Source organism: Lontra canadensis, unplaced genomic scaffold (assembly GCF_010015895.1).
Source record: "Lontra canadensis isolate GAN:19392208 unplaced genomic scaffold, GSC_riverotter_1.0 scaffold37, whole genome shotgun sequence".
Lineage (NCBI taxonomy): Eukaryota > Metazoa > Chordata > Mammalia > Carnivora > Mustelidae > Lontra > Lontra canadensis.
The window spans coordinates 5,593,853-5,603,324 of NW_022631031.1; positions in this window are offsets into that span (position 1 = coordinate 5,593,853).

The window sequence follows — 9,472 nt, forward strand, 5'->3', positions numbered from 1 at the left end:
ATTCCTTGATTTCTCTTTCTGCTGCTTCAGTATGGTATATAGAAATGTAACAGATTTCTGCACATTGATTTTGTAACCTGCAACTCTGCTGAATTTGTGTATTAGTTCTAGCAGTTTTTTTGTGGAGTCTTTCAAGTTTCATGTCTTTCAAGTATCATGTCATCTGAAAATAATGAAACTTGGTGGCTTCCCCTTGCTAATTTGGATGCATTTTATTTCTTTTTGTTGTTGGATTGCTGAAGCTAAAACTTCCAATACTGTGTTAAATAGTAATGGTGAGAATAGACATCCTTGTCTATTCCTGACTGTATGGGAAAGTCTTTCAGTTTTTCCCCCTTTGAGGATGATATTAGCTGTGGGTCTTTGGTCTATCACCTTTATGATGATGAGGTGTGTTCCTTCAGTTCCTAATTTGTTGAGGGTTTTTATCAGGAATGGATACTGTATTTTGTCAAATCCTTTTCCTGTATCTATTGACAGGATCATATGGTTTTTATCCTTACTTTTATTAATATGGTGCATCACATTAATTGATTTGCAAATATTGAAACACTCCTGCAGCCCAGGAATGAATCCCACTTGATCATGGTAAATGTTGAATATTTTATTGAGAATATTCAACACTGTTGAATATTTTATTGAGAATTTTTTAATGTTCATCAGGGATAAAGGCCTGTAATTCTCCTTTTTAGTGGAGTATTTGGTTTTAGAATCAAGCTAATGCTGTCTCATAGAATGAGTTTAGAATTTTTCCTTCCATCTGTATTTTTTGGAACAGTTTGAGAAAAATAGGTATTAACTCTTTTTAAATGTTTTGTAGAATTACCCTGGGAAGCCATCTGGCCCTGGATCTTTCTGTTTGTTGGGAGAATTTTGATTACTGATTCAATTTCTTTGCTGGTTACAGATATATTCAAATTTTCTATTTCTTTCTGTTTCAGTTTTTGTTGTTTGTAAGTTTCTAGGACTTTTTCCATTTCTTCCAGACTGTCCAGTTTGTTGGCATATAATTTTTCATAATATTTTCTTATAATTGTTTGTATTTCTGTGGTATTGGTTGTGATCTCTCCTCTTTCATTCATTTTTTAAAATTTATTTGGGTCCTTTCTCTTTTCTTTTTGTTAAGTCTGGCTAGAGGTTTACCAATTTTATTAATTCTTTCAAAGAACCAGCTCTTAGTTTTGTTGATCTGTTCTACTGTTTTGTTTTTGTTTGCTTCTATATGTTTATTTCTGCTCTAATATTTATTATTTCCCTTCTGCCCACTTTAGGTTTCATTTGCCATTCCTTTTCTAGCTTTAGGTGTATAGTTAGGTTATGTATTTGAGCCTTTCTTCCTTTTTTGAGGTAGGCCTGTATTGCTGTATATTTCCCTCTTACGACTTTTGTTGCATCCCAAAGGTTTTGGACTGACATGTTATCATTTTCATATGTTTCCATGTATTTTTTAATTTTGTCTTTAATTTCCTGGTTAACCCATTCATTTTTAGTAGTTTGTTCTTTAGCCTCCTTGTATTTGTGTTCTTTCCAATTTTTTTGTGGTTGACTTCAGGTTTCATAGTGTTGTGGTCGGAAAATACACGTGGTCTGATCTTAATCTTTTTGTACTTGTTGAGGGTTGATTTATGACACAGTATGTGATCTATTCTGGAGAATGTCCCATGTGTGCTCAAAAGGAATGTGCATGCTGCTGTTTTAGGAGAGAATGTTCTGAGTACATCTGTTAAGTCCATTCACTCCAGTGTGTCATCCAAAGCCACCGTTTCCTTGTTGATTTTCTGCTTAGATGATCTGTCCATTGACGTAAGTGGGTTGTTAAAGTCCTCTTCTATTATTGTATGGTATCAGTGAGTTTCTTTATATTTGTTATTAATTGATTGGTATATTTGGATGCTCCCAAGCTGGGGGCACAAATATTTACAGTTGTTAGATATTCTTGATGGATAGACTCCCTTAATGATGATATAATGCCCTTGTTTATCTCTTGTTAGTAACAGTATTTGTTTTAAAACCTAGTTTGTCTGAGGAGCCTGTGTAGCTCAGTTTGTGGTCTGACTTTTGGTTTCCACTCAGGTCATGATTTTGGGGTCATGGGATGAAGCCCCACATGGGGATCCATGCTCAGCACAGTGTCTGCTTCAGATTCTCTTTCCCTTTCTTTCTAACCCCACCCCGCACCACTCTCTCTCTCAAATAAATAAACAAATCTTTAAAAAAAATAAAATCTAGTTTGTCTGGTATAAGTATGGCTACTTCAGGTTTCTTTTGACATTCATTAGCATGATAGATAGTTCTTTATCCCCTCACTTTCCATCTGCAGATGTCTTTAGGTCTAAAATGACTCTCTTGTAGGAAGCATATAGATGGATCTTGTTGTTGTTTTTTTTTTTTTTTTTTTAATCCATACTGATACCCTATGTCTTTTGATTGGAGCATTTAGTCCATTTACATTCAGAGTGTTTATTGAAAGATATGGATTTAATGCCATTGTGTTACCTGTAAAGTTGATGTTTCTGGTGATGTTCTCTCTTCTTTTCTAGTCTTTGTTGCTTTTGGTCTTTTTCTCCCCACTCAAAGATTTCCCATTAATATTTCTTACAGTGCTCGTTTAGTGGTGACAAACTTTTTTGTTTTTGTTTGTCAGGGAAACTGTTTCTCCTTCTATTCTGAATGATAGCCTTGCTGGATAAAGTATGCTTGGCTGCATATTTTTCCCATTCAGCATGTTGAATACATCCTGCCACTGTCTTCTGGTCTGTCATGTTTCTGTGGACAGATCTACTGTGAACCTGATCTGGCTTCCCTTGTAGGTTAAGGACTTTTTCCCCCTTGCTGCTTTCACATTCTTTTCTTGTTCATGTATTTTGTGAATTTGACTATGAAATGCCTTGGTGATGACCGGTTTTTGTTAAATTTAATGGGACTTTTCTATGTTTCTTGGAATTTGATGTCTATGTTCTTCCCCAGATTAGGGATATTTTCAGCTATATTATAGAAGACCATGGAAAGAATGTACTGCTAACATACCCACTCTTTCACATTGCACCACTCTCAGCCCACCAAAGAAACACTTTTCCACCAAAAAATCAAACCCTGTATCTGTTAGGTCTAAAGTGGCATCCTGTTTAAGGCTTACAGTTTTTTTTTTTTTTCCCAGCTCTCAAGTTAAGATTTCTTTGATTGTGAGGAATAGACTTTTAAATATAATTCCATAGACTCTCAATGCTTACTGGACTTGTAAACAAATTACTTTTTTATTGTTCCAAAAATAAGAGACTGCCAGAAAATGAGCACTTATCATCATTACATTCATTTAAGAGAATATGTCACAGACTTTGAAAGTAATTCTAAAAAGTGAATAGAAACAACTTGAACAAAAGAAGTGTTATAAGATTGTGTATGGTGAGCTGACAACATCATTCATTTTTCATTTGTATATTTATATTCTACCTTATTTCCAAAAGGTTTGAGTAAGGTTAATACTTATTTGGAAATACAAGTTCTAATATTTTAAAAAAGAGTCACACAACTTTATTGTAATATTATCACACCTATACTATAAGAATTTTTATCACTGTACATTAATAAGAAATACAATAATATCTTTCAATATATTACTCTTTCCACTTTTGTTTTATATGTGGATTTATGAAAGCAATATTTATTGGTAATTTATATGATTGTATTTTAAATTCTTTTGTGGGAGAGAATTAGATGAAGTGATTCATTTTCTTATTTGCTTGCTTTCATCTAAGTAAAAATGGTATAGTCATAGAAACATTACCTGTGAAATCATTCTACAATCTCCTTGTTAAAATATTGTTTACCATAGTTTACTAATAAACTTTTTTAAAAGAAAACTTTTGGAAAGAATCATACTTGACTGTATCATGACTCACAGATATTCTTTCAGGAAATTCAAGGATTATATGTTGTGGTAAGAGAATTTCTTTAATTCCATTTTAGCAGTATTGAACTGAGTTTCTTGTTTTTCTGTAATTAGTAAGAAGAAAGCCACGATTAAGGAGCTTCTCAGTCTGCTCTTTGCCTCACCTGTGACACTGAAAGAGTGCATTTGCTAAGTGTAAATTATTATTTTCTCAAGCTCAGTTATTAGCAGATTAAATTTCCGTGAACACTTTAAAACAATTGAGTAGATAAGGGTCATAATTCTCTGCCAGTTTTCAAATAACAAATGTATATTCATTGATTAGCATTAATAAGACCCTATTCTCTATTTACAAACCTCTCAAAATTTTAAGGAATTCATCAAAGCTTAGATGTATAGTCAGAAATGCTTTTTAAAATAAAATTTAAAAAAATTATTTATGGGGGCACCTGGGTGGCTCAGAGGGTTAAGCCTCTGCCTTCTGCTCAGGCCATGATCTCAGGGTCCTTGGATCAAGCCCTGCATCAGGCTCTCTGCTCAGCAGGGAGCCTGCTCCCCCCCACCCACCCTGCCTCTCTGACTACTTATGATTTCTCTTTCTATGTCAAGTAAATAAATAAAATCTTTAAAAAAATTATTTATGACACCAAAAATTTGTATCTCTTTAGAAGTGTATGTTTCTACATGATTAGTAGGACAAATCACATTGTTAAAAGATCAACCAGTTATTGAATGAGTCTAAGGAGAATTGCTTCACTGTAGGCTTACTAGGCTGGAAGCATCTGGAGGAAGGCAGGACCATGCATCTATTGGGTTAGACCACTGAAAGATTAAGTGAATGCCTGATTCTGCATTAATGTCATAATTTGATTAATATCTGTAAGCTTTAGGAGGAAAGGGTTATGTCTTTTTCACTCAGCATTGCATTCCAATATTCTATGACAGTGTCTTATTTGTTACATAATTAATATGTAACAAATATTGTTGAATGAATGGGATTGAGAGGAGATGAGACAGGAGCCAGATCACACCAGTGATACTAGATACTAGATTCTAGTATCAAAAAGACAAGAAACTGAAAAGGCGTAAGATGGTGGGATAGTAGGAGGACCCTAGGCTAGCCTTGTCCCTCAAACACAGCTAGATAATTATCAAATCATTCTGAATATCCCAGAAACTGACCTGAGTACTGACAATAAACTGTACAACTAGAGGGAAAGAAGAGGCCACATCAAGAAAGGTAGGAAGAGAGGGAGATGTGGTTTGGTGAAGAAGTTGACTGTGGGATCTGGAGGGGAGGGAGCCTTGGTCTCAGAGGAAGGTGAGAGAAAGTGGAGTACCCAAGGATATATATGATGAGAATACTTCCAAAGCCATTGTCTGGGAAAGTGTGAGGGGCTCATTTTTATAACCTGTGGGTCTCCCAGTCTAGAGTTTCAGAGGTCCCCTGGCTTTGGTGGGATAGAGACCTGAAGATGCTGCCCTACTCCTAGAAAGCAGACACACATGCAAACCAGGGACAGATGGTATGATCTGAGGATTGCCTAAGGTACATGGGAAGAGACTATTCCTACTTTTTGGAACTCATCTCTGAGAGGTAGCATCACCTCTATAGGGACAAAAGAGCCAGTGGGCACAAGTTCCCTCCCCTGCTCCTTAGCATAAACACAGAATCACCTGCTGAGTGTAGCTAATCCAGACACTGGTTGTTTAGCCTGCTTTGCTCCAAATCCCATGTCCCTGTGCTTTGGCATGACTACCATTCTGGGTCAAACCTGCATCAGTCCCAGTGCGGTGAGACCCTTTCCCAGAGGACTAGCCCAGGCCCCACCACATCAGGTCCCTGAAGTTTGGAATTTTAAAGGTCAGAGGCCTGTATAGGGTAGAGCCCAAGGTGTACTGCGATACTCCAGGCAGGCAAGTGACCCAGAGACAGTGTGAAATAAGCAATCTGAAAAATGCCCATTATACTCGAAGGGAAATTCTTTGCTTCTGTGAAAGTGCTTCCTTGAGACCCCGAAAGCACCAAGCATGGAATCCCATCTCCAAGGACAAAAGCGAAGGCCGGTGCCATTCCCAAACCTGTCCCCCAACTTTTCACATCTCAGCATAAACCGACTTCAGTAAACAGCAAAGCACCAACACTGGCTGCCCAACCTGCTTAAGCAGTTCTGCCCCCCTGAGCTCTGCTAGTACTGCTTTTTCTCAAGCAAATGTGCCTAAGGACCAGAGCAGTGGGCCCCTCCCCCAGAAGACCAACAGAAATCCCTCCATGTACCACATCTACTGACCATAGAGTTCCATAAATCTTTAGCTCAGGTGGAATTAGTATCAGGTCTCTTTCAACAAGGAGACAAGAGCACACCTAGTTAAAACTTGCCACACTCTGGCCAAGATCCAAATGCTCCCCATTGCAGGAAAGGAGAAACTCTGCAAAGGACTAACCTTAGAGATACAGCAGCCAGAACACAGCATCAGAGTGCAAACAACACACACCAGAGACATTTCTAAAAGTACTAGGCCCTAGTCATCATATGACCTCTTGTTCATAAAGCCATTACTCTCAGAAGCAGGAAACATAGCAGGCTTTTCTAACACAGAGAAAACAGAGACCTAGACCAAACGCCAAGAGGGAGGAATTCATCCATAAAGAAAGAAAAAGAAAAGGTCACAACCAGGGTCCAATTGAAATAGATATAAGTAATAAGCCTGCTCCAGAATTTAAAGCAACAATGATAAGGATTTTAGCTGGTCATGAGAAAAACATGGAAGACATCAAGAAGACCCTACTACAGAGATAAAAGAACAAAAAAATAATCAGGCCAAAATGAAAAATGCAATAACCAAGATTTGAAACCAACTGGATGTAATGATCATAAGGATGGAAGAAGCAAAGCAAAGAATAAGTAATGTAGATGATAGAATTCTGGAAAATAATGAAGCTGAACAAAAGAGAGAGAGAGATAATTTTTAAATCATGAAAGTAGAATTAGGAACTCAGTGATTCCATCAAACATAATAACATTCATGTTATAGGAGTCCCAGAAGAGGAAGAGGTTTATTTGAAGAAATTACAGCTGAAAATTTCCTTAATGTGGGTGAGAAAACAGACATCCAAATCCAGAAGGCACAAGGAACTCCCATCAAAATCAACAAAAACAGGGCAACACCAAGACCTACTGTAGTTAAATTTGCAAAACATAAGGATAAAGAAAAAATCCTACAAGCAACAAGACAAAGGAAGTCCTTAACTTATAAGGGAAGCCCAAGAAGGCTAGCTGTAGATCTCTTCACAGACTGCTGGCAAGCCAGAAGGGAGGGGCATGATATATTCAACATGCTGAGTGGGAAAAATATGCAGCCAAGAATACTCTGTCCAGCAAGGATATAATTCAGAATAGAAGGAGAGATAAAGTGTTTACTAGACAAACAAAAACAAAAGGAATTGGAGGTCACTAAATCATCCCTGCAAGAAATACTAAAGGAAACTATTTGAGTGGGAAGGAAAGACCAAAAGTGACAAAGACTAGAAAGGTACAGAGAAAATCTCCAGAAACAATGACAGAACAAGTGATAAAATGACACTAAATACATATCTATCAATAATTATTCTGAGTGTAAATGGACTGAATGTTCTAATCAAAAGACATAGGCTATCAGAATGGATTAAAAAAAAATAAAGACCCATATACATGCTGCCTACAAGAGACTTACTTTAGACCTAAAGACACCTGCAGATGGAAAGTGAGGGGGTGGAGAAATATTTATCATGCAAAGGATATCAAAAGAAAGCTGAGTAGCCATACTAATATCAGACAAACTAGATTTTATACCTAAGACTGTATAAAGAAGAGTATTGTATCATAGTAAAAGGAACTATCCAACAAGAAAATCTAACAATTGTAAGTATTTATGGTCCCAGCTTGGGAGCACCCAAATACCTAAAGCAGTTAATAACAAACATAAAGGAACTCATTGATAATAATACAGTTATAATGGAGAATATTAGCACTCCACTTACATCAATGGTCAGATCATCTAAGCAGAAAATCAACAAGGAAACAGTGGCTTTGGATGACACACTGAAGTGAATGGACTTAACAGATGTACTCAGAACATTCTCTCCTAAAACAGCAGCATGCATTTCTTTTTGAGTGCACATGGGACATTCTCCAGAATAAATCACATACTGTGTCACAAATCAACCCTCAACAAGTGCAAAAAGATTAAGATCAGACCATGTGTATTTTCCGACCACAACACTATGAAACTTAAAGTCAGCCACAAGAAAAAATTAGGAAAGACTGCAAATACATGGAGGCTAAAGAACATCCTACACCAAAAGAATGAATGGGTCAACCAGGAAATTAAAAGCAAAATAAAAATAAATGCATGGAGGAGGAATCAAGATGGCGGAGAAGTAGCAGGCTGAGACTACTTCAGGTAGCGGGAGATCAGCTAGATAGCTTATCTAAAGATTGCAAACACCTACAAATCCAACGGGAGATCGAAGAGAAGAAGAACAGCAATTCTAGAAACAGAAAATCAACCACTTTCTAAAAGGTAGGACTGGCGGAGAAGTGAATCCAAAGCGGCGGGAAGATAGACTGCGGGGGGAGGAGCCGGCTCCCGGCAAGCGGCAGAGCAACAGAGCTCAAAATCAGGACTTTTAAAAGTCTGTTCTGCTGAGGGACATCGCTCTAGAGGCTTAACCGGGGTGAAGCCCACGCGGGGTCAGCGTGGCCTCAGGTCCCGCAGGATCACAGAAGGATCAGGGATGTCTGAGGGTCACAGAACTTACAGGTATTAGAACGGGGAAGCTGGCTACAGAGACAGAGCTGAGGAGTGAGCTCACAGCTCGGGCTTACCTTGAACTGGTCGCAGGCTCGGTGAGCTTGGAGCACGGCCGGAGGCCAGGCAGATGGGAGTAATTGGGCGCTGTTCTCTGAGGGCGCACTGAGGAGTGGGGCCCCGAGCTCTCTGCTCCTCCGGGCCGGAGACTGGGAGGCCGCCATCTTCATTCTCATCCTCCGGAACTCTACGGAAAGCGCTAAGGGAACAAAAGCTCCCGAAAGCAAACCCGAGCGGATTACTCAGCCCGGCCCCTGGTAAGGGTGGTGCAACTCCGCCGGGGGCAAAGACACTTGAGAATCACTACAACAGGCCCCTCCCCCAGAAGATCAAGAAGAAATCCAGCCAGGACCAAGTTCACCCACCAAGGAGTGCAGTTTCAATACCGGAGAGCAGCGGAATTCCAGAGGAGGAGAAATCAAATCACGGAGCTCATGGCTTTCTCCCCATGATTATTTAGCCTTGCAGTTAATTTATTTTTTTTTCTTTTTCAATTTTTTTTCTCTTCTTCTGCTAATTTTTTTTAACTTTTACCCTTTTTTTTAAACATTTTTTAACTAGTTTATCTAATATATATATATATATATATATATTTCCTTTTTATATTTTTTCTTTATTCATTTTCTTCTTTTAATTGTTTCATTTTTTTTTTTCCTTCTGAACGTCTTTTTATCCCCTTTCTCCCCCTTCACGATTTGGGATCTCTTCTGATTTGGTTAAAGCATATTTTCC